The sequence below is a fragment of the Carassius gibelio genome, chromosome A1 (assembly GCF_023724105.1).
Source record: "Carassius gibelio isolate Cgi1373 ecotype wild population from Czech Republic chromosome A1, carGib1.2-hapl.c, whole genome shotgun sequence".
NCBI lineage: Eukaryota > Metazoa > Chordata > Actinopteri > Cypriniformes > Cyprinidae > Carassius > Carassius gibelio.
The window spans coordinates 20,338,211-20,362,164 of record NC_068371.1 but is presented as its reverse complement, the minus strand read 5'-3'; the positions used below and the strand labels follow the sequence as shown (position 1 = coordinate 20,362,164).

At 38.4% G+C, this 23,954-nt stretch overlaps 1 protein-coding gene and 1 long non-coding RNA gene across 2 annotated transcripts in view; one reads left to right on the top strand and one right to left on the bottom strand.

Annotated features, from left to right (window-relative positions):
• The window catches only part of LOC128015278 (vang-like protein 1), an 86,171-nt gene extending 83,910 nt beyond the window's left edge, over positions 1 to 2,261 (bottom strand). Inside the window, exon 1 of the mRNA XM_052598988.1 lies at positions 2,131 to 2,261. The gene's annotated coding sequence lies outside the window, so the exon portion shown is untranslated. The remainder of the gene's footprint in view (positions 1 to 2,130) is intronic.
• A 4,223-nt stretch (positions 2,262 to 6,484) lies between these two features.
• Positions 6,485 to 9,943, top strand: LOC128015273 (uncharacterized). The gene is made up of 3 exons (XR_008183862.1): positions 6,485 to 6,675; positions 6,788 to 6,882; positions 8,529 to 9,943. It is a non-coding gene; the product is annotated as an uncharacterized LOC128015273 (long non-coding RNA).
• Positions 9,944 to 23,954: the final 14,011 nt, after the last annotated feature.

The following is a 23,954-nucleotide window of genomic DNA, read 5'->3' as shown; positions in this document are numbered from 1 at the left end:
TGTTCATTTATTCTGAAATACCACAGCAATTTAGTTAGAACATAACCATCTGTCCTGCACATTATTTTGTCATCGTTTCAATGCCACTTTTTCAAAGAAGCTACTCATCAAAGATGCTGCAGTTCCCACATTGTTGGGTCTAACCTCAAATCCGCAACCCTTAAATAAACTTAAATACGCAGTAGTAAGGTAGCTTACTGCATTCAGAATAAAAAAAAATAACATAAATAAACATTAATCAACATTACCATTCTGAAACATCCTGTTGTTAGCACATATGAGGAGGTGGTTTGTTGTCTCCGGTCATCGCCGATTCGGGGTCTGAGTTCGGCTCAAACATGTTAGGCTGGACAACATTTACCTCAACAGGGACCATCATTACTGGTGTTTCTATTTACCTTACTTGTGAGTATCACCAAGCCACAGCAAGCTACAGCATACATGACCCTAATTATCTGTGGTTGGCCTGGCCGTGAGTCACTCAGAAAACAAAAGGCCAATCAGAAGAAGGGCTCATGAATAGTAATTAGGCCAAAATCGTCCTGTTCTTAGCAGAGCTCCTCAGAGAGGAGCTGTAAAAATATACTGAGATGGTTTTTGGTACTTATACCACAAATGTATTCTTAAAGACATCAAAACCTTAAATAAAACTCCAGAAAGGTGTAATATATATGACCTGTAAAGACTCACTCAAAGACAGTCCCTTGCTGCCTCTTTGTGAAGCTACAATCTAACTGCACTTACTGACAGCCTGTCTAGAACACACACAGGTGGAAATATCAATAGGAAGTAACCGACCTTTCCAAAAAAAAAAAATAAATAAACAAACAGAAAAAAAAAAACATCTATTGTATTTGATTAAACAGTAAAACCAACATATCTCTCTTTTATATCACAAGACCTTAGAGGGCTCAGACTCAAATCTGTGGATTTTTTTATTTATTTTTTTGAGGCTGAATAACAATGTACAGCATGACATCAACCACACCTTAATTTCAACAACTATGAGAGGGAGGCCAACCTACAGTTCAAACGAGCCATTTCATTGCTGTCTTATTAAACTGCTTTGAAATTGTAGCTGTATAACAGTTATGTAACAGACACTTTCATGGTCCTCTGCAATCCTGTGTAAACTGTACAGATATTAATCGTGAATTTTCCAGCCATCAGAGGTTCAATCACAGATGCAATCTATATGTTGAATAGTTCATAGGATGGTGGGAATCTCCATGTTGCTAAATGGCTTTCTCTTTGGTAGCAGGTTGTGCATGTTTTATAACAAAAAAAGACACATCATCACTCAGCATTTTTCTGTATGACAAGCTACAAAGAATTGATCTTCAGGAAATGACTACTAGAATGTTTTGGATAGTCAGAGATAAAGGGCTGACAAAGATTACAGAATGATTATTCTGCAGATAAACCATACAGGCATCAAGTTTATGAAAAATGACACAAAAGATATTACAAAAAATAATAATAATTACTTAATTAAAAGTTCGCTCAAATTTATCTTAGGGAAGATGGATTCATGAGAAAGTGTTCTGACGTGTTGTTACTGAGCATTTACAGGATTCCCAACCATCAATTGATCTAATTTTCCCCCAAACTGCAAGTTCAGTTTGAACATTGGCTTTTTATTGAAGTACTGTTTGCAATGGTCAAGTGAAGACTTTGTTTTATTTATTGTCGAAAACCCCTTAACTAAGTTATTTGTTTGCCAACTTCCAATTGTACCTGTAGACTCCCGCAACTTGGCGCACGCTTTCAGGAAAAACCCCGGTCTGTTTAAGGCCTCAAGCGTCTTGCCTTACTCCATTAACCTTAAATTACAATATATAGCTTGCTACAAATGAAGTAATTTTTAGTAATTTTCAGTCCAGTAAAAATCACTATACAGCGTAGGTGGGTATCAGCTGTCTAGCTTGTGGCCAACATAATGAGACAACTGTCAAAATGAATGCTGTATATACCCACAGGGTGACTATAAATAAAACAATACGGAAAAGACTTGATAGTTGAAGGGAAGACACTGAAACAATGTAAGGTTGTGACAGCAGTACTATTGCAAGCAATAAGCTCACAAAGGCAGAGAATGCTTTATCGAAGTCCGTCTATATAACAACTCACCTTTACCGAATCGTTGTACTCAGATGGAGAGCATGGAACAACGAATTGGTTTATATATAATCCGTGGATACGTCCTAGATACAGTGACCAGTAGAATCAGATCGCTACAATGGGATTTCCTTGGGGCAGTGCTTCCTACAGAAGTGAGACAAAAGTGCAGTACCAACATCACGCGCTAGGGGAGCAACAGTGGCCGACTATATTAATAACGCCTACTGTAGGTAACTGGGAATAATAGAATAGAATAGAATAGAATAGAATAGAATAGAATAGAATAGAATAGAATAGAATAGAATAGAATTAGTTATAAAACGAACAAAAACAATGTACAAAAATGATATAGCCTACATCAGCACACATGATTCCTATACTATACAACATTCCCATGTTCTAACTCAACGATTGTAAGGATAGATGTAAAATAAAATAAAGGTAGCAAAGAGACAAAACTAAGAGAAAAAAAGTAAAAATAAATAAATACCTTCAATGTAGTACAGCTGCTTTATAGGTAAAACACATATTGCAACATCAACACTGATATTGAACTGAATCAAAATTGAACTGACTCAAACTGAATAATAACATTGCTGCCTATTGTAGAACTACCTTTATCTGATAGATTAACTGCACAATGTTATAATCTGCAATAACCTAAGACAAGAATGCCACTTTAGAGCTGTTATATAGCCGAACTGTCTCCATATAAAGAGGAGTTTTCATTATTGCTTCTGCTATTTCCTGTTTATTTCTGTGAAGCTGCTTTGAAACAATCTGTAGGTTATAAATTGCTTTAGAAATAAGGGTGACTTGATTTGATTTCACTGTAGACATAAATCAACATATGACAAATACAACAAATAATTATTTTAATGATAACACTAAAAGCTTGTAGTCACATTTATATTATGATGTAAGTCAGCTGACGGTAACATTCAGATTCTTTTACTCAGTGCCATTTTTTACTAATTTAATGCATAACACTAAAGATTTAAGAAGGTCATGGGATCATGCTACATTCATGGCCTTTGACTTAGACCTTTTTTCCGGCTCGGTCTACACAAACATGGCCAGACCAGTTGCATTTTACAGCTATTGCCAAGTCTCTGGCAAACTTCTTGAAGCTATTGAATGGCAAATTATGAATGTAAAGAACTCTATGAATGGTAACTTAATTGAAGCAGAGTTACAGCAGTGTCAGCTATTCATGTTAATTTAATTATTATTATTTTATTTTTCTTCTGAAAACAACGTTCAAGCATCAGTGTATTTGTTTGTAAACCTTTTAGAATTATTGGTCAATACACACCTATCACATTATATGAAGAAACGTCTCTCGTTTTCATAAGCAAAGATCACCATCTAGTGGACAAAGTAATGTAGTGCACGTCTAATTTCAGAGCATATAGCTTGAATATGCAAATAACTAAAAATAACCGACAGAGGACGATGAAATTTCAGTAAGATCTATGTCTTGATAATTTATTTCCTTAGATCCTTGAAGTGACAAATATATAAATATACTGTAAGAATAACGTTTGAATAACATTGGATGTAAACAACATCTCTTTGTTTGTCTGAAAGGACATGCATGGGGTCTAAAACATATGTGTCTTTCCAGTTTTAAGAAGTCAGATGGTGCAGATGGTCGCTATTCAGCACACCCCTTTGGGCCCCTGAAATCATTTACTTTGCAGTCTGATGGATAGATGGCTTGTGTTAACAAGTTGTATACTGTTTAGTGAAAATGTGTTAGACTTTAAATCTCTTAATTTAATATATTGCTCTGTGCTGATTTTTTTTTTTTTTTTTTAATTACAATAAACCTCTACAAAAAACTACAAACAGTACTAACAGACATACACAGTAAGCATACTTTTAAAATGGTCAATTCATTCAGATTTAGTGAAATAGCAATAAAGCTTGTGAGGTACTTAAATAAAGGAAATTGACTACTGTGTACAGTTGGCCTGAGCACGAGCTTGAATAAGACGGAGCCTATCCGACACTGATGTATTGTGAGCGTGTCTCAATATGTGAGGCAATGAGAACAGATTGACTTCTTTATTCTGTATCCCCTTTCTACTTTTCACTCCTTTTCGCCCATTCTCTCTGTTCTGGTGTATTTCCATCTGTTTGGAGACAAAGGGCCATGAATCTGCTCCAGCCTGGGTCCCTGCTGGTGAAGTGGGCAAGCATAATGTGGCCCATCCCAGGGGCCACATTTCAACACATGGATCTGCATTTTTACCTCACTGCTAGGGCAACACTCACTCTACAACACACACCTTTGATGGTAATCCAGGGAATGAGTGAAAGGGGTAGATTGAAGGTGCAAAAGGATTGGCTCTAGGCATTGAAGATGAGCACAATTGTAATGGAAGGAGAGTAAAGATGCAACCATTCCCTTCTGCCTTTTAAATGCTGTGTAAGTGCTGTGGACATATGGCTGCATTTTCTTGTGTTTCTCTACTCAGAAAATCCAAAAGCTCCATTTGGAATGTGCTCCTACCTATATTGTCCAATTTTGGATTCTAGAAAGGTGTACCTGAATGATGATGTCGGTAGAACCCACAAACAGGACAATAGTGAGTAGGATTCTGGGCTGTCTGAACATTTCCTGACACATGGTCACTTGTAGGTCTTTGCCATTACATAATCCATGGTGAACAGAGAGGCAATATGGCTTTTTCTTATACACAAACACACATGCTGGCTGCATTCATTGTAAGTTACTCACTCAAAACAGTACTTCAGCTGGCAGCCTGTCATTATGTCCTGACAGGAGAATATGAGACAGATAATCTGTGAAAAAATCAAGCTCCTCTGGCTTCTCACAGTGGTCCTATTGCCATTTGCAGTTACTGACCGCTCCCGGTAAGAAAACAACCAATCAGAGCTGCGGTCCATAACTTTGTTTGTGTAGAAAAATTTATATAATAAGCGAGTACACCATGAATCCATTTTCCAAACCGTGTTTTTAGCTTGTCCTGAATCACTAGGGTGCACCTATAATAAGTGTTTATATTCTGACTATTTTAGATTGCTTCGGGGGTACCGCGGTGGAGTAACCCAGTACCTTTGTGTTTCTTCATAGACATAAACAGAGAGAAAAAGTTCCGGCTACGATGTTCTTCCACAAGACGCAAGCAGTTCTGTTTATTAACCGCTAGAGTGTCAAAAGTTACCTAGCGCAGCTTTAACAATAATTTTGACAGAAAATGATGTACGATGACACTTTACATTATTTGCTTCTGAAATCAACAACAAATATGCTGTTGTAATGATGAGTCCACTGAAGATGATCATTTTGAGTACCCAAGTTAATTTGTATTAATAGACATAAACAGAACAAACCAAAACAGTGGAGTGAAGGTGGAACAGGGGGAGGGATAGAGGGATGGAGGGCCAGGTCTGTGAAGAGGAACAGGACCTGGATCATGGCATGGACCTTGAAGCAGCATCGGCCATGATATGACTAAGTCCTGGCATGGTGGTCATCTTGGCTAATTACTCAGGCATGGATGCCATGATGTGAAAAGGCTTTGGCTTGGAAGGCATGACGTGAGCAGTCTTGTATTTGGCAGGCATGACGTGAACAGGCTCTAATGTGCCTGCCGGTCGTAGCATGAATAAATCATGACATGAAGATCAGGACGTGGAAAAGCTCTGGACGTGGAAAAGCTCTGGTGTTGTGGGCACTGGAGGATTGCAGGGTTCCTCATCAGCAATCCCCACAGTAACATTCCAGCAGATTCCAAGGAACAGTACAGGGAACAGGAAATCGCAAGACAATGATAAAAGAAAAAAAAATACTACTCTTTACATGATTATACTGAACCTGGAGTTTTGTTTGTATACGAAACAGTATTTATGTTATAATGCACTACAACTTGTAGGCTACACTGTAAAAAATAATTCAGTGGCTTAGTAAATTTCACAAAAATAAAGAGCTATATTAACTTAATAAAATCTTTTGAAATCATTTAAGTGATATTTTGAGTGGGTCAGATTAAAAAGAATAATTAAAAATCCAACAAATAATTTCTCTAAAATTTACATATATTATTTAAGTTTATGTAATGAAAATAAATAAGTATTTAACTAACTAATTATATTTTTAATATACCTTCAATATTTCTTTTGAATTCTAATAGAAATATTTGATAATTATTTACTTGTACTGATCTGTTTTAGAAACTAAAATTATTAAGTATTTCCAACCAATTTTCCTAAATAAAGTTCCAACTTAATAAATGACAGTTTAAATAAATTGAGTAAATTTCGCGGCTAAAGTGATCACGTGTGCAGCTCCGCAGGAAAAAAAAATCTGCTTTCCTCAGCAGCGACGTCCTGGTAAGTAACGTTAGTCAGCTAATCCTACTTACGTTTGTAACACTTTATTAAAAAGTTAATAATTATTAAGCATTTTCTAACAATTGTCTTTGTATTTTACGTCATATTCAACAAGTTTCGTAGCTTAATCGAAGTCACCTGAAGGACGGCTTTCCTCAGCAACGGCAAGACCCGCACTCCTCTCATATTGTGGTACGTTATGTAATTTAGCCAGCTAATACTAATTATGTTTGTGATGTTTAATTCAGAAGTTAATTATTAAGGATTTCCTAACAATTGTGTTTGTATTTTGCGTTATCTTAAGAAGTTTAACAAGTTTCGCGGCTCAAACAAGAGGCACCTGTCACTGAAGGACTGCTTTTCTCAGCAACGACGTGAACAGCATTACTCGAATTTCCTGTAAGTAACGTAGTCCTTTTATAACTATGTATATTTGCAATAATGTTTTCAAAAGTTGATTAAACATTGACCGTGTGTACGTGTACATAACAGTGTAGTTTTCGAAGTTAGTTAGTGGGGCAGCCATATGTATGTTAGTTTTTTTTTTTTTTTTTTTTTTTTTTGGAGTGGGTTAACGTTCGTACTATTTGGATCACCGTTTATTTCAACCGCCATTTGAAAGTCTAACGATAAGTGTACCGTGGTCCAGCAACTATAACTATACATGCCCAATGGAAAACGATTTTGTACAGGTTCCCCTTTGGGGTCAGTGGCTTGTCAAAAGGGAACACATCATTTATGAACTTTCAAATGACAACATTCTTTCTTGTAAAAAGCTGTCACGTTGTTGTAGAACATCATAATTACTACACGAACTCAAGTATGAGCTCTTAAATCACCACTACAAATACGCCATGCAAAAGTATTTAAAATGGCGTGGACATAACATAGACTGGTGCGTTTTAATCAGCTCCCACTCTAGGGAGTCGAACAGTTTAAGGCCTGCTCCATTGTAAAATCATTCTAGTGCACTGAAACCTAGATCACATACAATATCGGTCAAAAGTTTGAAAACCGTAAGCTTTTTAATGTAACAAATCCAGACCTGGTGGGTATTGAAGGACAGCGGAGGCTGGGGGAGGGGTACGTTGTTTTAATTGAGTAAACTTCCTAAATTTCTTAAGAGTGTGTTTAAATATATTCATTTTGATTTGAAATTATTTGTAATATTTTTGTTCCCTGAAACAGATCAGTTTAATTTTCCATCCTTAAATAAATTGATAGAAATTTCACAAATATATTATGTGTATTATAAATAAACAATTTGTTAGTCTAATACTAAATTGTTTTAGTGGAAAAAATAAAATATAACTGTACATTTTAGATAAAATAAACTGTTGTATTTTTAGTCCGTTAATATGTTTACATTTATGCATTTGGCAGACACTTTTATCCAAAGTAACTTACATTGCATTTCAAGGTACACATTTACAATTTAATCAATTTTTGCTAGCGCCGACGCTCTACTGTTTGAGCTACAGGAAAGCCATCTTTTGTATAATCAAGTGAACTATATTCAGAGATTTTATTAAGTTAATAAAGTTAAATATTACTGTAATATTTACTAAGCCACAGAATTATTTAGAGGGTTAAGGGTTGAGTGTGAGGGTTAATGCAATGCATATTTTTTTCAAGTAGTGCAATTAAACAAGCTTTTTTGTTTCAAAACCATTAGTCATTTTACTTAAATATTAAACATGTTTATAAAGAAATTGGTTGAAATAATGCAGACCTCAATAAAAGCCTATAGCATTGATTTACAGCATAGAAGCTCGCAGTTGGTCTCTTTTCGTTTTTCTTTTAGGTTTATTGTTAAAAATAAATGTCCCTATGTAGAAAATTAACCTGTCCTCTTGTTAAGAAGAATGCTGTTAATTTTTGCAACTCCTCCCCCTAGTAAACTTTGTTTGAGATTTTACCTATCATATGGTCCAACAGAATGTTTGCTGCTTCAGGTGCTATTTGTTTTGTGTATTTGTCGCTTTCTTGTAACATTCAGGTTTGAATGTTAGCTCTAACCAGTTATCTTTAAAATTTGCCTGTAGGGTTCAGCTGATCTACCCGTCTTCGTACAAGCAGAGTTGGCAGAGGAGGTCATAAAAATCTACATCCTTCGGAACAATAATGGGGCAGTCAGCGACGTAATCTTGGGAATCTCAGCAGAGCCTGCTGCCATCTTTCAGGAGTCACATTGGATTTGAGATATCCCAAGACCCACAAATACAGGTCCTTCTCCAAAAATTAGCATATTGTGATGAAGTTCATTATTTTCCATAATGTAATGATAAAAATTAAACTTTCATATATTTTAGATTCATTGCACACCAACTGAAATATTTCAGGTCTTTTATTGTTTAAATACTGATGCTTTTGGCATACAGCTCATGAAAACCATAAATTCCTATCTCAAAAAAATAGCTTATTTCATCTGACCAATAAAAGAAAAGTGTTTTTAATACAAAAAAGTCAACCTTCAAATAATTGTTCACTTATGCACTCAATACTTGGTGGGGAATCCTTTTGCAGAAATGACTGCTTCAATGCGGCGTGGCATGGAGACAATCAGCCTGTGGCACTGCTGAGGTGTTATGGAGGCCCAGGATGCTTCGATAGCGGCCTTAAGCTCATCCAGAGTGTTTTGTCTTGCGTCTCTTAACTTTCTCTTCACAATATCCCACAGATTCTCTATGGGGTTCAGGTCAGGAGAGTTGGTAGGCCAATTGAGCACAGTAATACCATGGTCAGTAAACCATTTACCAGTGTGAGCAGGTGCCAGGTCGTGCTGAAAAGCGAAATCTTCATCTCCATAAAGCTTTTCAACAGATGGAAACATTAAGTGCTCCCAAATCTCCTGATAGCTAGCTGCATTGACCTTGCCCTTGATAAAACACAGTGGACCAACACCAGCAGCTGACATGTCACCCCAGACCATCACTGACTGTGGGTACTTGACACTGGACTTCAGGCATTTTGGCATTTCCTTCTCCCCAGTCTTCCTCCAGACTCTGGCACCTTGATTTCCAAATGACATGCAAAATTAGCTTTCATCCGAAAAAAGTACTTTGGACCACTGAGCAACAGTCCAGTGCTGCTTCTCTGTAGCCCATTTCTTGCACACGCCTGTGCATGGTGGCTCTGGATGTTTCTACTCCAGACTCAGTCCACAATCTTCCTCGGGGTCCGGTCACCTCTTCTCGTTGTGAAGCGTTTTTTGCCACACTTTTTCCTTCCCACAGACTTCCCACTGAGGTGCCTTGATACAGCACTCTGGGAACAGCCTATTCGTTCAGAAATTTCTTTCTGTGTCTTATCTTCTCGCTTGAGGGTGTCAATGATGGCCTTCTGGACAGCAGTCAGGTCGGCAGTCTTACCCATGATTACGGTTTTGAGTAATGAACCAGGCTGGGAGTTTTTAAAAGCCTCAGGAATCTTTTGCAGGTGTTTAGAGTTAATTAGTTGATTCATATGATTAGTTTAATAGCTCGTTTAGAGAACCTTTTCATGATATGCTAATTTTTTGAGATATGAATTTTGGGTTTTCATGAGCTGTATGCCAAAATCATCAGTATTAAAACAATAAAAGACCTGAAATATTTCAGTTGGTGTGCAATGAATCTAGAATATATGAAAGTAAAATTTTTATCATTACATTACGGAAAATAATGAACTTCATCACAATATGCTAATATTTTGAGAAGGACCCTGTACTCACTTGAGTTGTTCCAAAAACTGTTTCTTGAGCTGGATTCTCCAAAACTCTGTTAATGTTCAGAGGTTAAAAAATTATCTTCTTGCATAGTAGTGGTTCATGGTCATCCCACAGAATGGGTATTCCTGATGGAAGTGTTTCTGTTATCTGATTAATTCTGTTGAAGACATAGTTCACCCCAAAAGATGACGTTGTCATAATTTACTCTCCCTCGATTTGTCCCAAACCTGTACGAGTTTCTTTCTTCTGTTGAACACAAAAGATATTTTAAGTGAAGTGACTTGACATTCAGCCAAGTATTAAAGAGTGTTGGTTAACGCAGTTAAAGGTTGCCATTGACTTTGCATAGTATACTTTTTTTTTTTTTTTTTTCTATCATGGAAGTCAATGGCAATTTTCAACTATCTGTTAACCAACATTCATTAAAATATATTTTGTGTTCAACAGAAGAAAGAAATTCGTACAGATTTGGGACAACCCGGGGGGGCGAGTACATTATGACAACATCATCTTTTTGGGTGAACTATCCCTTTAATATTGATGTAAGTGTTGCTTTTATATTTTTTTTATGGTTTAATGTTGAGTGTGACTGCAAATGGCTGGTATGCACCAGGAACAAAGATGTCATTTCTCTTACGGCTATCGTATTTTACATGTAATCTACTTGAATACTAAGATGGATTAAATGTTTCATAAGGTTTAATCATTTCCCTTATGGCTACTTTACAGTTTTTAATTTTTGCAATCTACTGGAATATTAAAATGGATACAATGTTTCAAAGGTTGATTTTAGACTTTGTCTTATGTTTAATTGACAAATAAATTTTCAATAAAAAATGTGTTTCTTTCTTTATTTGGTTTTATTATATTAATTATAAAGGGTAAATGGTGTAAAAAAAAAAAAAAAAAAAAGTGAATGCAGCATTTTGATAATTTATAGTCCAATATTAAGTTAAATTCACTTTTACATGTAGTAAACGTAGCACATTTTTTTTGGTAAAATTTCATCCAATATTTCAATTATATCTACTCAATATTTTTTGTTTATTTTACATAGAATTACAGTTGTGGTGTTTTATAATTTTGATTATATCCAATTAATTTTATTTCTCATATAAAGTAATTCAGTTACTCAGATTTACTTAATTTTTTTACTGACAATTACTCAATTTAAACCGTATATTTAATTGATTTCACAGCTTTAAAATTTACTCAATTTTTTTGAGTGTAAAAATGTTTCACCAAAAAAATTGAGTAAATAATAGTTAAACTTTTTACAGTGTACTGACAAATCCTATAATAGGCACAAAGTTGATTATCGTCTAGAAAAGCATGTTAAGCACTGGATTACAAGAGAAGCTCTTTCAAATCCATTCTGTCTCAAGAGATTACAAAGTTGTATTATCCATTATCATTCAATCACTGAGCCAGTGTTTGAATTTGTGTGCGGTTGTTTAAGTATAAAATGTTCTTTTGGTAAGTGAAGAGAAATTCTAATCAAGCATATATTAAATAAAAATATTTGATCAAGGAAAGTGGTTCTTTTAAAACCACTGACTGTGAACATATAATGGTAAAATCACTGTGGTCAGAGACAACTGAGGTTTTGAATGAGTGATAATCAAACATGCACAGTAGTTCCCTTTCAAAAGCTACACTCGATGCTGCGCTCAATAGCGCTAATGAGAACATTCTTTGTTCGACCGGTTGTGAAGCATGTGTGTCAAACACGCCAATAATTGGCTTTAAATAACCTCGGCAGGTGACGTCACTGATAATGTGCACCTGCAGGTTATAAATAGACGTGAAACGGAAACATCCTCAGGTTTCTTTGTCTTCAGAGACCGCATTTTTTGTGTGTGTGTGTGTGTGTGTGTGTGTGTGTGTGTGTGTGTGTGTGTGTGTGTGTGTGTGTGTGTGTGTGTGTGTGTGTGTGTGTGTGTGTGTGTGTGTGTAACGCTGATGAAAGTATTAGTTTAAAAGGAAGTATGTTGAGAGTTATAAAAAGAAAAAGAAGGAGATAGGAAGTTCTAACTTTTCTTGCTGATTATATATGAGATGTGTGCCTCGCTCTCCATGGCCGATCTCTGAAGAGAAATCGCATGTTTATTGTTTAAAAAAAAAGAAAAAAAGGCTGCTTTCGCGTTCTAGAGTGGCAGTTGTAAGCAACGCGATTCACTTCCTATCCGCGTTATGCTCTTTGCTCTCACGAGGAACGAGCTGCTTCCCGCTCATTAAGATCGCGCTCCGATCTGGAAGATCGAACGGTTCTCGCGCCCCACCTCCGAAGCGTGCCCAGGCACTTCTTCGGATTGGGCAGAGGCTGCTGTATCTCTAGCTTCTGTTGAAATGGACATTGAGAGTGCTCTCTCCTAGCGCTCCTCTCGCGATTATAAGCACATGAGGAGTTACTAGGTGGTGACTCATGCAGTGACCAGATTAAAGCCTTAAAATTAAATTTTGTACATTATGATTTCATAGGTCAGAGAGACGCTAGCTGCTATCTCTCCCCTATTGGAGCAACGTCATTTAAATAAAAATATAAATAAATGATGATGATTATGATGATGAATAATAATATATATATATATATATATATATATATATATATATATATATATATAATGTATATATATATATATGAAAAGACAGCAATTGTTTCATGCCAAGCCACGTACTGCAGCAGCATCTGCACTTGGATGGAACGCATTTCATGCTGTGGGTCAGACTAGTACTGCCCTGCACACCATAGGTTCTGCAGGCGTATCAGGCTGATTAAAAAATAAATAAATAAATAAACAGTCCCGACCCGATCCAGCTCCTCTGGGGTAGGAGGTTCAAACGGAGAGTGTGGCGAGTTGTGCACCCCCTCATAAGACTGGGGAGCAGCTTGTAACACTTGGCAGCCGCGGATGGAGCTGGCCTGAAGTACAGTCATCACGACCAAAGCAAGGGCCTTAAGCTGTGCCCAGGACAAAGGGTGTGTCCCCTCACGGAGGGCCCTGGAAAATTCCATCAGAAGTATAAGGCTCTTCCCTGGCACCCTTAGGGGATCACTGAACAACCTCCGCCACCACCGGTGTTTCGGGGGGCAGTGGCCTCCAGTGAAATGTTACATGCTCTGTTGCTTTCTGCCATGTTTCAGGACACCAGACGTCTTAACCCCCATCCCCCCCAAAAAAAAACAAAGTGTCACAATTAGTGCCCTTTTTGGAGAAGCTGGCAGCGTGGAGGCTACTGCCAAATATCTCCCCATGAGTCGAAAGAACTGTAGTAAGGGCTACAGGATTCAGTTTGCACATCGTCTTCTGCGTTTCAACAGCGTGGTCTCCACCTCTGTGAAACTGGCATGTGCATATCTGTTGACACAGGAATCACAGACTCTGCTGGTCAAGGGGGCCATAGAATGTGTTCCCCTGCCATTCAGAGAGTCAGGCTACTACAGTCTGTATTTCTTGATTCCCAAGAAAGACGGGGGGCTGCGTCCAATCATAGACCTATGGACGTGTATTTTAATTTCGAAATATTGCCACAACTCAGGAGGTTCCTGAGGTTCGCTTTCGGGGGCGAAGCTTACCGGTGTCAGGTTCTTCCATTCGGCCTAGCTTTGTTATCCCGCACTTATACGAAATTCATGGATGCAGCTCTGGCTCCTCTACGACTCCAGGGCATCCACATTTAAAATGTATATAAACGACTGGCTGAATTTGACCCAGTCTCAAGAGCTTGCGCTTCGACATCAGCATGTCGTCCTAGCTCATCTCGAATCTCTGTGGTTGAGACTCAACGCCAAGAAAAGCGTTCTCTCTCCGGCTCAGAGGACAACGTATTTGGGTGTGGTATGGGATTCGATCATAACGCAGGCACAACTGTCTCCTGCATGCATCAAATCCATTCTAAACACCCTAAAGAACATCAAGCTAGGCCAGAAAGTCACTGTTTATCACTTTAAGAAGGTTTTTAGGTCTCATGGCAGCTGCATCCACGGTGATACCTTTGGGCCTCCTGCACATGAGACCGTTTCAGTTGTGGCTCAGAGCCAGGGGATTTCATCCAAGGGCCAATCCCCAGTGGCAATTAAGGGTTACGCGCCAGGGGCTTCGTACCCTATCTATGTGGTTCAGACCCCGGTTTCTGACTTTGGGTCCCACTCTAGGTCCGTGTTGTCATCGCAAGATGCTAATGACAGACGCTTCCCTCATGGGATGGGGAGCGGCCTTAGTTGGCTGTCCAGCCCAAGGGATCTGGAGAGGTCATCTTCTCGAATTGGCACATCAATTGCCTCGGAATGAAGACTGTATTTCTGGCCCTGAAATACTTCCTCCAGCAGCTGAGAGGCAACCATGTCCTAGTGCGGGTGGACAACACATTTGTGGTCTCTTACATAAATCGCCAGGGCGGACTGCAGTCGTGCCGCTCGAACGAGTTAGCGCTCCAGTTTCTGCTTTGGGCACAGAAAAAGTTCCTGTCCCTCAGGGTGACTTACATTCCTGGGCATATGAATGTGGGAGCAGACTTGCTGTCCAGACAAGCTGTGAAACATGGGAAATGGAAACTCCACCCCTAAGTAGTCAAATCTGAGAAAGATTTCAAGTAGCTGAAGTTGACCTCACACAATGTCCCCTCTACATCTCTGACTCATCCAGCTCCCCTGAGTCTGGACGCTATGGCCCATGCGTGGCCCAGACTGCGTCTTTACGCCTTTCCTCCAAATTCCTCTGCTCCCAGGAGTCCTGGCCAAGGTCCGCCGACAGGGGTCTCGCCTCTTACTGATAGCGCCCCGTTGGCCAACCAGAGTTTGGTTCTCAGATCTAATATCCCTGCTTGATGGCTCGCCATGGGCGATTCCAGTCAGGAGAGATCTTCTCTCAAGCACAGGGGACAGTACTTCATCCCCAGCCTGAGCCCTGGAACCTTCACGTCTGGCCCCTGAGGGGGACCAACTAGAGATGCTGGCCTTCCAGCCACAGTAATAGAGACTATTCTAAGTGCTAGGACTCCCTCCGCTAGAAGAACTTATGCCCTTATATGGAGTGTTTTTGAGGGCTCGTGCATGACACAGCATGCAGATCCAGCTCACTGCCAAATGGTTTCAGTACTGGAGTTTCTGCAAGAGAAACTGTCCTGAGGCACAGGCCCTAGTACTCTCAGAACCTATGTGGCCGCTATTTTGGCTTGCCACGGTCTGATTGATGGGATTTATGTGGGAAAGCACCCTCCAGTCGCCCGCTTCAGGGGGAAGGGGGGGGTGGCTGCCTCCAGGCAAACAGTTTTACATTGGGTGAGGGTTGCTATTGTCCTAGTCCTCCGCCACCTACAACACCGGAGCAGAAGAGACTTCACTTACTGTGTCCAGTATGTGCTCTTCAGATTTATTTCCACCGCACTAGCCAGTGGCGTAAGTCAGAGCAGCTTTTCATATGCCGTGGGGGCCGCAGTTAGGGGTGCGGCTGCCACCAGGCAAACAGTTTCACATTGGGTGATGGTTGCTATTGTACTAGCCTACGAGGCGCGTGGTCACACTTCGCCTCTAGGAGGTAGTGCCCATTTCACCAGTTGGGTTGCATCTTCAATGGCTTGAGCAAGAGGTGCGCCCTTGCAGCAAGTGTGTGATGCGGCATGTTGGTCCTTTCCGCACACATTTGTCAGATTCTATAGTTTGGATGTCCATCCTACTAATTTCCAAAGTCTCCTGTCCTCCGCCATTTACAACACCGGAGCAGAAGAGACTTCACTTACTGTGTCCAGTATGTGCTCTTCAGATTTACTTCCACCGCACTAGCCAGTGGCGTAAGTCAGAGCAGCTTTTCATATGCCATGGGAGCGGCAGTCAAGGGTGCGGCTGCCACCAGGCAAACAGTTTCACATTGGTTGAGGGTTGATATTGCCCTAGCCTACGAGGTGCGTGGTCACACTTCGCCTCTAGGAGTTAGTGCCCATTTCACCAGTTGGGTTGCATCTTCAATGGCTTGAGCAAGAGGGGCGCCCTTGCAGCAAGTGTGTGATGCGGCAGGTTGGTCCTTTCCGCACACATTTGTCAGATTCTATAGTTTGGATGTCGATGGTACTCCGGGCTCACATGCCCTTGAGTCCACATCCACATGGGTCATGTCTGAGACCTCTTCGATGTTTGTGCGCACACACTACACAACCTTGGGGGTCCAGACACTTACAGTGCAGCGGCGTTGGTATTCTCGTTCCCATTAACGCTATTGAGCGCAGCATCGAGTGTAGCTTTTGAAAGGGAACGTCTCAGGTTACTTGACTGTAACCCTGTTCCCTGAAAAAGCGGGAACGAGATGCTGCGCCTCAATGCCGCACTGTCGACGTGTCCGGACCTCTCTTCAGACAAAGGGGTAACCTGAGGATGTTTCCGTTTCACGTCTATTTACAACCTGCAGGTGCACATTATCAGTGACGTCACCTGCCGAGGTTATTTAAAGCCAATTATTGGCGTGTTTGACACACATTCTTCACAACCGGTCGAACAAAGAATGTTCTCATTAGCGCTATTGAGCGCAGCATCTCGTTCCCGCTTTTTCAGGGAACAGGGTTACAGTCAAGTAACCCGAGACGATTGCTAGAGATATACTGTAGGCAACTATTAGCTTGCTGATTCCTTCTGGATGTAAGAAATCAGTTACTTTGTTTATATATAGTGTCAAGAATAAGTTTGTGAACTCTTTGAAAATATCAAAATTTCTGCATTGTTTAAATTAGGTATTTTATTAAAGGTCCCATGACATGGATTATTTCCTTTTCTTTAAATGCTTTTTAATGTGTCCTTAGGTGCATTTATATTGTTAGTATGATTTTTACACTTAAAATTTAGAAATAAAAAGCATTTTATATCCTGACATTAGCCCTCTGGCTTTTCCCATCACATGAAAGGCTGCAGTGATGAGAATCTGTTTGTCGCTTGGATGCAGTAAGAGCAGTAAGAGTGCAGCATAACAGCGTCATTCATTGTAAAGGCAGTTTGGGCAAGTGTGCAGATATACTCGCGATGTGTAACAGCTCTGTAAAAAAAGCGTGCGTTCTTTGATCGCTCTCTGTAGTTAAATCACAAATTAAATAACAGATTTGTTTCATGCTACTAAGAGAAACAACGTGAAGTTGATCGTTTAGTCATTGGCTTGATTTACTGATGCATAAACAGTATTAAACGATTTAGAAAGAAAGTCTGTGTGAACTTGAATGATTAGCTACACATCAGAAATCACTGATCACAGATCAGGCATTAATGAACACTGTTACTCACTGTTTGTGGCGGTGCTGTCGAATCCATATCATAAAAGTCTGTTTGAAACGCCTGTGCTGACATTGCGACTGAATTATTTGTAAATATTTGGGCGGGCAAAGCAGAGAAAGGGGAGGTAACAATTCTCGTTACAATGTCACAACGAGGAGATTAAAGATCAACCCATTTGAGCTTCCATTTTCTCAAAGGCAGAGAAAGATAGAAAAATCTCAATTTACACCGATTCAAATTTCTAGAAACTTGGGGACCATATACAGGCTAGGGGAACTCATATTAATGTTAAAGTAAGTGAACCTCTGTGTAACACTGAATAAAAAAATGGCAAGCTAAAAATTTTTTATATATTATCTGGTTTTACTGAAGTCAAACAGCTAAATCCATTAATTTATTCAAAAAAAAAAAAGTTTTTAATGCAAATCTGGTAGAAATAGCTCTTTAAAGGTAACACTTGCAGGTCACTTTTTACAGTGTAATTGCTTAAATGTTATGTTTTTTCACCCTTGCTTGTTTTTACTTTTAAGTACATATAATATTAAGTACAGTATATGGTATTAAGTGTTATGTAAATCTAATATTTTTTACATTTTGTACAGTGGTGGCCAAAATTATTAGAACACTTGTATTTTTCCAGCAGAAATTTCTGAGATTCTGAGATCTGATCTCACCATCATCCAGTCTGTCTGGAATAACAGAAACAGAACAAACTGAGGCAGACTAAATCCAGAAGAACTGTGGCAACATCTACAAGATGTTGACCTTCCTGCAAAAGAAAAACTATGTGGAAGTACACATAGGGCAAAAGCTGTTTTAAACTGGTGAGATCATATTTCTGTGTGGAGCACTGGCTGCTGTCAGACTTCTTGAGCAAACAAAAATCTCACTGGATTATTACAATTAATGGCAAAATGAATGTTTGGAAATGTAAATTCATATTTTCTACTGACACACTACAGCAAAACAAAAATAACTTACTTAAAACCATTTTTAGCTAGTGAAAATAAAAGTGTTCTAATAATTTTGGCCATCACTGCACACACACACACACACACACACACACACACACACACACACACACACACACACACACACCTCTCTCTCTCTCTCTCTCTCTCTCTCTCCTTGTTTCCCACGGGAGGTGCCAGACGGCCAGTAATTTGGTCGTTTTGGCTCATCTGGAGTAACACCTGCCCCCTCTCTAGGGAAACGGCCTTTCAGCCAAGAGGGAGAACATAAGGAGAGCAAAACCCACACGACAAGGCTTACCGTGATGACCACTCTCCATCATTTCCTCTGCGCTTCTGACTTTTAATCGGAATATCCTGAAGCAAATTACGTCACAAACAATTATACGAATATGACACTTCTAATAAAGAATACAATTTGCATGGCATAGGTCAGTCAGAAGCGCAAATTTAATCCTGTAGGTGACTTTTTTAAGCTTTAAATAGGACAATATTTTTTTATTATTCCGCATCTGTAATTAAAGAATCATTTTATTGCTATTTTATAAAAATAAAAATAATAATAATAATAAAAAAGATTAAAAACAAAACAAAACAAGAATCAACTAAACAAAATAACCTACTGCCGTCACAGCAACTGTCCTACAAAATGTGCATAAAGCAATAAATAGCACGACCCTGAAAATACAAGATAGATCTTTGGATATCAGGTATGTTTTTCACTAAAAAACAACTCAATATAACTTAATCTAACTTATTGTGTCGCATGTATTAGTGGGGTTATGAACATAAACATCTCAGACATCTGCTCATTGTAGTGTATTTTCGTCTTCCATGGATCTGAGGAATCACACTATCTCAGGGTTTTGTTTGCATAAGAAAGATTTTATTTTCAAGAGAAAATAAAACCGAGAGAGTTCTGCAGAACAGTCTGTTCGAGTCTGTGTCGGTTCTCTATTTTATACAGTGCTTCTGAAGGCGTGCCCATGTTCAATATATTTCATACATAAGGTTCTGTTTATCAACTCTTTTACCTTTTATGGCTGTCTCCAGCTTGCTTTTAGGATGTAGAATTTATTTTAAGTGAAACGAGGAGGCCTTATCCTATATTTTGTCTTATGTCAAAACAGGGTGTCCAACTTTACTATATGCTGTATTTTGGTAATGTCTGCACCAAGGAGGTCTGATCATATATTTTGTCATATGTCCAAATAGAGTGTGCAGCTGCACCATTTACTATACCCCTGCACTCTCTGCACATTCCATTCTCACGCAGGCCTCTACATACAGTCAAATGCATGATTATAACAGTAGAATAACTTGATACATAAATGGCTAGATTCACATTGATTATGCCTGATTAATTTACATATTGACCAATAAAAATCTTCCACATTCTCCCCTTTGAGACTTAGTAAGTCTCACATTTGATCATTTTTATCCAGAGTGCTACTCCATAATCCAGTCATATTAGTTACACTACCTATTGACTAAATAAGTCACATTGTATTATCACCAGTGACTAGATTATGAAATTCCACTCTGAGGGATTACTGGACCAAACATCTCTCTCCTAATTTGACAAGGAGTGAGTAAAAGATCCAGTCTCCCTAACCCCTCATTAAAGATAAAAGAATGTTCAGCACTTCAGCACACATGTAGAATCCAAGAGGAATAAACATCACAACATAAAGAATGTAACATCACAAAAAATAGCATAGTTGAAAATATTTGTTAATATTGTTAATATTTCTGATTCTGATATGTTTTGTGCACTGTAGAGGCCTTTTTGGTTACTCTCAAAAATCAATTTCCCATCATCTTGATATCTTTGAATTTAATTTGCTTAGCTGTGGCTTTGACGAGTGGCCTCAATATAGGAAGTACACAGTAAAATAGTAATCCTCCTGTCAGTAATGCAATTCCTAAAAACATTCCCAATTTGGTTATTTATTATGCTCCCCATACTCCTAACTTTCTACCATTCTTAGCCTTTTCAATTTGATCATTACTTCACTAAATAGTCCTTCTGGAGCAGAATTATTTGGTATATAAATACAGCATTGTCCCCCAAACATAACACATACTTTTCCTTCTTCAGTTAACAAATCTCAAGCTTTTCTATTTTGCTCCTTTCATTCTATTTGTTGCATTCAATTGCTCTATTTCCCTTCAAATCTTCCTACATCCCTATTTCCCTTCTCATAACCTTCAAATTCTTCATCTGCCATTACTTGACATCAAATACTTCGTTACTGTACTTAAGTAAAAATTTGGGGTATCTATACTTTACTTGAGTGATTATTTTTCAGTCGACTTTTTACTTCTACTCCTTACATTTTCAGGCAAGTATCTGTACTTTCTACTCCTTACATTTTAAAAATAGCTTCGTTACTGCTATTTCATTTCGGCTTGTTTTCATTCCGGCTTGTCATCATTCAAAAAATAAAAAAAAACCTATCCAGATAAATCGCGCCATCCGGATGGAGTGAATTTGATTGTGGTTGGATGAGAAGTATAAACATATACCATTCCGACACCCTATTGGTCTGTACGCGATCCATCGCACTTGCACGTGACACAAATCACATCACAGTCCAGCCAGGACATAGACAGTTTTGGGTTCGTTTGTCAAAAAATATATTTCTTAAAAGTAGGGTTGGGTATGGAACCGGTATCCGATCGCCTCAGAGTCAGTCCGCTTAAATTTCACATGAAACCAGCGTCAGACCGGTCTCTTCCCGTCTTTCAGCGCGCTCTTCAATCCGCAGAGGCGCAGACCGCGAACGGAGCAGCGCATGCGCACTTAAACAAACAGAGGACACAAGGTATGTGTTTATTGGTAGATTGTTAGAATATCCATATCTGTGCAGTTCTTTGTCATAAATACAGTTTACAAAAGGTCACGAGATAGCAGTCGGTTTCTCATCTGTAAAGTTTTCGCTCATCACACCACAGCCGTTTCCTCCAGCGAAAATCTAGCCCATAACACATATGAACGAACACATACTTTAATTACACTTATTTAAATATACTTAATTTAATCATACGTACTTTATACATACACTACTGTGCAAAAGTCTTAGACACGTTAGTATTTTCACTTAAAAGAATGGTGTTCGGACAGTTATTTATATATTTTGCTGTAGTGTGTCAGTATAAAATATCAGTTTACATTTCCAAACATTCATTTTGCCGTTGTCAAACTGCTTGTGCATTCAAAATCGCACTAGATTATTATTAAAATTAATGGCAAACTGATATTTCCTACTGACACACTACAGCAAAAGATATAAATAACTGGCTTAAAACCCTTTTTGGGGAGAAAATACTAATTTTTCCATAAGACTTTTGCACAGTACTGTATTTTAAAAACGACATTGTTGCTACTTCATAAAGAATGACCATACAGTAATTCACAGAACTCATTTAAGACAGTGACAGACAGCACTCATCTTAACTAAATATCAGAGTGAGTGACAGAGATACAGTAGAAACATTATGTGTGGTTTTGTATTAAATAATGACCCAGATTGTGAAATACATTTATTAGCCTTAGATTAAGGGAAGCACAACTTGCACAACAAGCTATGGATTTATTTTAAATATTTGTAATGTTCTTTAAAGTTATCCATACTTTTTTTTGGTTCTTTTTTTTTAAGTATCGGTTCAGGCACTGTTTAGGAGCCGGTACCGTTTAAAAGTATTGAAAAGGCACTGGACCCTACTTAAAACTTATTATTTCTCACTGGCTCATTTACCAAATGAGTGCTTTTTCTTCGTCCTCCACAAATTTAAGCTACTGTAGGTAGTTCGGTAGCGAGACGTTTTAATAAATTAGCGTTTTCGATTGACGATGTGATTGACAATGTTGTGATAAGTAGGCTATACCAACTTTGTAACTCGTTCCCCCCCGAACACTGGACATAGCAGCCGTATGTACCAAATACAAGAAGCTATCAATCAAGAAAGTATCAGGATTATGATTTCTTTTTCAGTTTTAGTTTTTGATTAATCACAAGTTATTGATGACAAGCCTCTGAAGTTTGACTTTTTGCACTATAACAATACTTATTGGCAACTAGTCATCATATCTCTAGTCCTTTAATGTATTTGCATTGTACTAAAGTGCGTTCATTTTAAGTGGGCATATATTCAGCTGATGAAGACCTGAAGGTCGAAACGTTGCTTGATTAAATTCCTCTGGAGCAGTAGTTTTCAGTGTTCAGACTTCACTTCTTTATTTGTCTATATCATTCAGTTGTCTTGCACCTGCGTCCTAATTGGATGTTTGGGATGTGCACACCATTTTTGTATTTTCATATATGCGGCTGAAACAGGAAGCCTAGTGCATCCCAAATTTTTCAACATGAACATTTTAATACAACATTATAGTCATTATGGCCACACGCCCTTCATCCCTCACTTCATGCTGTGTGGAGTTGTTGAAGCTGGTTGGCATATTTTAAGGTTAGAGATGTGAACTCAGGTGTCACTCTGTAACCGTTTTGCTGATTAATGCAAGGCTCTATTGAGATCATAACTGCACCCTCACTGGTTCTCTTTGATGGAGCAAAGCATTCCTTGGCTTTACTAGAACTGCTGTCACCTGTAAATGGAAAACTTCAGAGTTTTTTTTTTTTTTTTTTGTTAGTGTTATCAAGCATGTTAATTTGCTCATCTTGCTAGTCGTCCTTCTTGGTGTGACCTGTGGAAATGTAATGTGGGTTGAGGGCTGTCTTGGCCCCTTTTTGAGTTTTCACAATTCCAGTCCTGTCTTTACAATAAGAAAAGGGTGAATACCCATTTTTTATAATATAACAAAGAATTTGGTTTTACCCCATTTTCGGCATCCTTACTATTTTTAAATTAATTTAAATTTTATTCTGAACAATTTGCTTATTTAGTTATCTCTTTGTTTTGTAAACTGAATTCCACTATATTACTGGATAATTTATCTAAGCCTATCTTGCTCAGTAGCATAGGCCTTTTGACCTGGAAAACACTCAACCCACTTTATTTTAACAGTCAGAAAGATAATATTTCATCCTTTTGACACAATCAGCTCCATCATGATATGCTGATAAGAAAGTTAAATGTTGGGTAGACAGAGCAAGCTTGCTTTGCTCTGCCTTCCCATGTTATACGCTGCGCATGTGTGGCACTGTTTTTCTTTCTGCCACAACAAAGACCTAGGTATTGACCAGGAAACTTAACCAAATTCATCAATGGTCATTATTTTACTGGGCATAAGTTTGCCCTGTGGGCCCACATTCATATTTGTATACAGCTGTTTTGGCAAATTAATTGAATTGCCTCAGTGTCTCGTCAGACACTTCCTTTCATGCCATACAACACCATCATTCATACTTTTTCACACACTTTCACACACCCTTTTTGGCCAAAAAATTATTTTTTATTTATTTTTTTCCATTTCTTTTTCCAAAATCTAATAGATTAATTTGTTTAGAATATTAGGCCTAGGCATTGGGCATTTGAGAGAGCCAATTATAATTTCTCAAATGTCTCTTGTTTGTCT